We start from the raw sequence: 6,548 nt of genomic DNA on the forward strand, positions 1-6,548 counted from the left end.
GTTCAACCCAGCATCTGGAGACTGGGAAGCATACGCCTCCCGTTTCACCTTCCTCCTAGAAGCCAAAGGGGTCACCGATGAAGAAGACGCCAAGAAGAGGGCAATATTCTTCAGCGTCTGCGGAGAGGAGACGTTTGAAATCGCCCGGGCTCTCCTTGCGCCTGAAGACGTCGCTACTGTTCCATACAAAACAATAATGGAACAGCTGAAGGGGCACTTTTCGCCGCAGCCCTCAGTGGTGGCTCGTCGAAATGCCTTCTACGCAAAGCGGCAAGCCCCTGGGGAAACCATAACTGGGTTTGTGACCTCTCTCCGCCAAGCCGCCCGGTTCTGCAACTTCTCAGAGCTGGAGAACATGCTTCGTGACCGCCTCGTCGGTGGCCTGAGGGATGACAAGCTGCAACGACGCCTCTACGCTAAGAAGGACCTAACGTTCCAGGTCGCTCTGGAGGAGGCCCTGGCAACGGAAGCTGCCGAGAGGTCGACGCAAGAGGCACAGCCGAGCCAGCCATCCCAACCGAGGGTCCACCATGAAGACCTCACCGACGACTCAGGATCCAACAGGGAGGAGGTGCACCGAGTACAGCAGCGCACTCAAGCAGCCCACATACCACAGCTGCCTCGACGAGAAGGAGGGAACTGCGCAAGCTGTGGAGAAAGTCACGAGAGGAGGACCTGCCGTTTCCGCAACGCAGAGTGCAGGCAGTGCAGAAAATCGGGACACATCGCCCGGGTGTGTCGGGCTCGGCCCACCCGACGCCAGGCATCAGATGACCAATCCAAGAGCCCCAGGTCCCGGGGCCCAACGCACCAAGGCAACTCGACTGAGCTCACGGACTTCCAGGTATACCAGTTGCCCCACCCCAACGTAGAGAAAATTTATGTTGACGTACAGATAGAGGGGGCCCCATGCCGCATGGAGCTTGACACGGGTTCAACTCTATCCATAATCTCGGCAAGGACCTTAAGGAAACTGTGTCCTACTGGGGGTCCCAAACTCAGGCCGGCCCCATTCACCCTCCGGGACTTCCAGAAACGTAAGGTCCCCACAATGGGGGTGGGGACCTTCAGGGTGCAATACCGAGGGCGGACGCGGCAACTGGAATTGCTGGTGGTCAAGGGCCCCTACATTAGCTTACTGGGATTGGCATGGTTTGGACCACTGGGGCTAGCCGTCACCGGGGTGAACCACACTAGCTTACAAGTGGACGTGGACGCCATATGCAAGGAATTTCCGGGGGTTTTTGATGGGAAATTGGGACTGTATACGGGCCCCCCAATTGCTCTACAGCTTGACCCCGCAGTACGACCGGTCAGGCTCAAGGCCCGCCGGGTCCCGTTCGCCCTGAAACCCCGTATAGACGAGGAATTGGACCGGCTTGTGGAGCAAGGAGTGCTGGAGCCGGTGCCTAATGCCCCCTGGGAAACCCCAATTGTCACACCCGTCAAGCCTAATGGTTCGGTCCGCATCTGCGCAGACTACAAATGTACCATAAACAAGGCCCTTACGGCCCATGCATACCCAGTGCCAGTGGTCAGCCATGTTCTTGCCACCCTGGCTGGGTCGAAAATTTTTGGCAAGCTGGACTTGGCCCAAGCATATCAACAGCTGCCAGTAGATGAGGCCACAGCAGAGGCACAGACGATTGTGACGCACAGAGGAGCATTCAGGGTAAAGCGGCTGCAATTCGGTATCAGCGTGGCACCAGGCATATTCCAGAATCTAATGGACTCTCTACTTAAAGGGATTCCTGGCGTCACCCCCTTCTTCGATGATGTGTTGATTGCCGGGCCCACACCAGAGGAGTTTGAGGACCGCCTCCGCACCGTTCTGCACCGTTTCCAGACGGCGGGTCTCAAGGTGAAGCGGGAAAAATGTCTACTAGGAGTGCCTCAGGTGGACTTTCTGGGATTTATGGTGGACGCAGAAGGGGTCCACCCGACTGGGGACAAAGTACGGGCCATTTGTGATGCCCCAGCGCCCAAGAACAAGACTGAACTTCAGGCCTTCTTGGGACTATTGAACTTTTACCATTCCTTCCTTCCCCACAAGGCGGCGGTAGCGGAGCCCCTACACAGACTCCTGGACAAGCGGGCCCCTTGGGTGTGGGGCCAGCGCCAGGAGGCCGCATTCCAGGCAGTCAAGGACTTGCTTGTCTCAAACTCGGTCTTGGCACACTTCGACGAGAGGCTGCCGGTGGTGCTAGCATGCGACGCCTCGCCCTATGGAATTGGCGCTGTCCTGGGACACCAACTCCCGGATGGAAGAGAGGTACCAGTGGCATACTTTTCCCAGACACTCAACGCAACCGAGCGGAACTACTCGCAAATCGACAAGGAGGGTCTGGCAATCGTGAAGGGAGTAAAAAAATTCCATGATTTCTTGTACGGGCGGCCCTTCACCGTGGTGACTGACCACAAGCCGTTGCTTGGCTTGTTTGCCCCTGAAAAGCAGACCCCCCAAGTGCTGTCTCCTCGCGTCCTCAGGTGGTCAATTTTCCTTGCCAGCTACCAGTATGCACTGATTCACCGTCCAGGGAAGGCGATGGGCCATGCGGACGCCCTCAGCAGGCTACCACTACCGGAAACAGGCCCCGACCCAGCACCTGCACAAGAGGTTATGAGCCTGGAGCTGCTTCCTGACCGCCCCATTCAGGCACAAGAAGTTGCACACCATTCCAAGAAAGATAGGGTCATCTCCCGGGTCCTGGACTGGGTGTGGAGGGGATGGCCCAGCAGCAGCCCCGGGCCAGAATTCGCCGGCTACACAACCCGCAAACATGAACTGTCGGCCCACAAGGGGTGCCTGTTATGGGGAAGCAGGGTCGTTGTTCCCCAGCCCCTCCGCAAAAGGGTCCTCACAGCCCTACACGAGACACACCCAGGGGTAGTAAGAATGAAGGCCCTTGCCAGGAGTTATGTGTGGTGGCCAGGGATCGACGGAGAGATAGAGGCCTGGGTCAAACACTGCCAGGCCTGCCAAGAATCCCGCCCAGATCCCCCAAGGGCCCCAGTCCAGTCCTGGGAGTCCGCCCGAGCACCATGGTCACGCCTGCATGTGGACTTCGCTGGCCCCTTTCAGGGGAAAACATTCTTCATAGTGGTGGACTCCTACACCAAATGGCTGGAAGTCGCACTGGTACCGTCCACTTCTACGTCCGCAGCCATCCGGGTACTACGCAGGCTGTTTGCAACCCACGGGCTCCCTGACACTCTCGTCTCAGACAACGGGACTGCATTTACGTCAGGAGAATTCCAAACCTTCACAACGCAGAACGCCATCCGCCACATCCGTTCGGCGCCATTCCACCCTGCCACCAATGGCCAAGCAGAACGCATGGTGCGGACCACCAAGGACACCCTTCGCCGTATGACACAAGGGGATTGGGAGTACCGCCTTGCCACATTCCTTCTAGCACAGCACAGCACCCCCAGCTCAACGACTGGCCGGAGCCCCGCTGAACTACTAATGGGTCGGCGCCTTGCAATCAGATTGGACCGCCTTCACCCCGATAGAGCTCAGGATGAGGCAGTGGTGGGGGAAGGCAAGAACCCCCGGACCTTCGAGGCTCAGGACCCAGTGTACGCAAAGAATTTTGGGGCAGGCCCAGCATGGGTACCCGCCACAGTCACCAGGGTCACTGGCCCCGTGTCGTATGAGGTGCTAACGGATGGGGGGCAATGCTGGCGCCGCCACTGCGACCAGATACGGCGACGATTCCCAGGAGAAAACCAGGAGGAGGAAAGGGCAGAGGAGTCCCAAGGGAACAGAGGGGCAGTGAGGCCCATAGAGCACGAGGGGCCAGCAGGAGAGGCAGAATCAGTAAATACAGAGAGGACCCGCGAGGCCGAAAGGACACCGGAACCAGAACCACGACTGAGTGAGCCGGTTGCGCCAGACCAAACAGCCCCATCACAGCCAGCATCCTTGGAACACGAGCCAGAACCTGAACCCCGGACCAGGGAACACCCCAGGCCGCAACGCACACGTAGGCCGCCGGCGTACCTCGAGGACTATGAATGCGACCTCCCGGGCAGGACTGGAACTTAGAGGGGAGGGGTGTTATGTACTGGGTTGAATAGGATTCAGAATGCAGCAGTCTGATTGGTCCTAGAACAATGCAGCAGTATGATTGGTTGGCAGGAACTACCCAATCATGCTCCAGATAGAAGTGAATCCACAACCTGATTGGCTTACAGTAGAATTCCGGAATTAGCCAATCATGTGCAGCCCATTGTGTAAATAATGTATATAAAGCAGATACCTTGAGGGGACTTTCATTCATTCCTCCTCACCACTATGAGCTGAATAAAGAGCATGAAATCACTTTGCGACTCTGAGTATATTTCACAACAAAAAATACTTAAATGATGAAATATGCAAATGGCGAAGCTCTCTCTCGTAATTACGCATTAACTTTGCCAGTCATTGTTCATTTGCTCTAATTTGCTATTTTATATCAAACATTGCAAAGGGAAATGCAGCTCATGCTACTCAACAAGATTCTTCCATTTGTGGAGCATAATTAAACCGTCTTTTGACACTGCAGCTTGAAGGACCAAGTATGTATAGTGCATGAACTCTATATTAGTATCATTTAAAAAAAGTCAGTGCAGCACACCCCCATGTCTACTGCTGAATGTGTGTAGATCAGGCACAGGCAAACTCAGCCCTCCAGATGTTTTTGGGACTACAACTCCCATCATCCCTAGCTAACAGGACCAGTGGTCAGGGATGATGGGAACTGTAGTCTCAAAACATATGGAGGGCCAAGTTTGCCTAGGCCTGGTGTAGATGAACAAGTGCTGTACACACAATATGTGACCAAGCTCTACATCCTTTTGGGACCAGAGAGTCTGTTCTCCCTTACAAAAGTAATCCCATTTCATTCAAATATAGTGACGAAAACTTTGGAGTCTGCATATATCAGAAGCATTATCTATTTGAAAACTAACCTGCCAATTCCACATGCAGATAATTGACTTTTTTTTGCCTCTTAAAGCACTTCCCTTCTTCAGCTTGGGAGCTGGATTCTCCCCAGCTGAGCAGCTTGGATGTCAAGACCCCCTTGTATGGAGGCAGGTGAGCTGCCAATTATAAAGAAATAATTTGAGATGCTACCTCTGCACTGGAGTGACTTTAAAAAATACATGGAAGTAATCCTCTTTATGGCATATTTTTTAAAGATAGCGAGCAAAGATACAAGGTACTAACCATGGGTTATAATTGCCATAAGGTATTATCCTAACATGTTGAAACATAACAGAAGAAGTATAGGAGGGATTCATCACAGGAAATACGAGTGTAGGTTAGAGGTTGCCAACCTGGTGCCCTCCTGATGTTGCAGAAATACAAGTCCCATCATCCCTGACCATTCGCTATGCTAGTTGGGGCTGATTGATGTACAGTGGTACCTCAGGTTAAGAACTTAATTCATTCTGGAGGTCCGTTCTTAACCTGAATCTGTTCTTAACCTGAGGTACCACTTTAGCTAATGGGGCCTCCCGCTGCCGCTGCACGATTTCTGTTCTCATCCTGAAGCAAAGTTCTTAACGTGAGGTACTATTTCTGGGTTAGTGGAGTCTGTAACCTGAAGCTTCTGTAACCTGAGATACCACTGTAGTCCAAAACATTCAGGAGGCATGAAGTTGGGGGAGGGTGGTGCAGATTCTAAGGAGACTATACAATATCACTGCATGCCCTCCAACATTCCTCAGATGAAAATAGGGACATTTCTCACTCCCTCCCCCCACAACTGGCCCTCCTTGACCACCCAATCTCTTATCAGATTTTTTATCACCAATGGGACACAGCACACATGCCCTCCACCATTCTGAGAAAAACCCCTTTATTCTATTCTATTCTATTCTATTCTATTCTATTCTATTCTATTCTTTGGTAGGTTTACAAAAAGAAAGACACACACCAACAAATAAATTTTAGAAAAGGGCAAGATTAGAAAAACAAGAAGAAGACTCCTTGCGCTCCGTTCCCCCTTTCTTCATGCCCAGGGCAGCCCTGCCTTTGGCCTGCATCTCACAGCCAATGCCATGGGGCAGAAACCTCTCCTCTTCCACAGCCATGGGGCAGAAACCTCTCCTCTTCCTAGCCTGCTCTCCAGCAGCTGTTAGGAGCTTTCCAAGTGATGAGGCCAGCAGCAGTGGTGATAGAGAGGTCACAGAGAGGCAACAGGATGCTCTCTTGCCACCGCCACTTGGGACAAGCACTGGCTCAAATCAGAAGCTCGGATAGCTTTTGTAATTCTGGGGCTGTCCCTGGAAAATTGGGACACTTGGAGGGTATGTCAGTGGCTGGCATGCCCTTGCTCCAAGGAACAATACATTAACGCATCCTTTGACTTTTCCATATTTGTAGAGCTATGAGATAAAGAATAAAACAACCCCCTCCCTGAAACTGTGTGTTGTTTTTCAGGAGAGAAACAAATGCTCTTTTCAATTCACCCCCCCCCCGCCGCCCTCAATAATCCTGCATGCCATACTTGAAAATATCACTTGAAACCTCCAGTTATTCCTCACTGACTCGCACA

The sequence above is a fragment of the Podarcis cretensis genome (genome assembly GCF_951804945.1).
Source record: "Podarcis cretensis genome assembly, chromosome: 3".
NCBI lineage: Eukaryota > Metazoa > Chordata > Lepidosauria > Squamata > Lacertidae > Podarcis > Podarcis cretensis.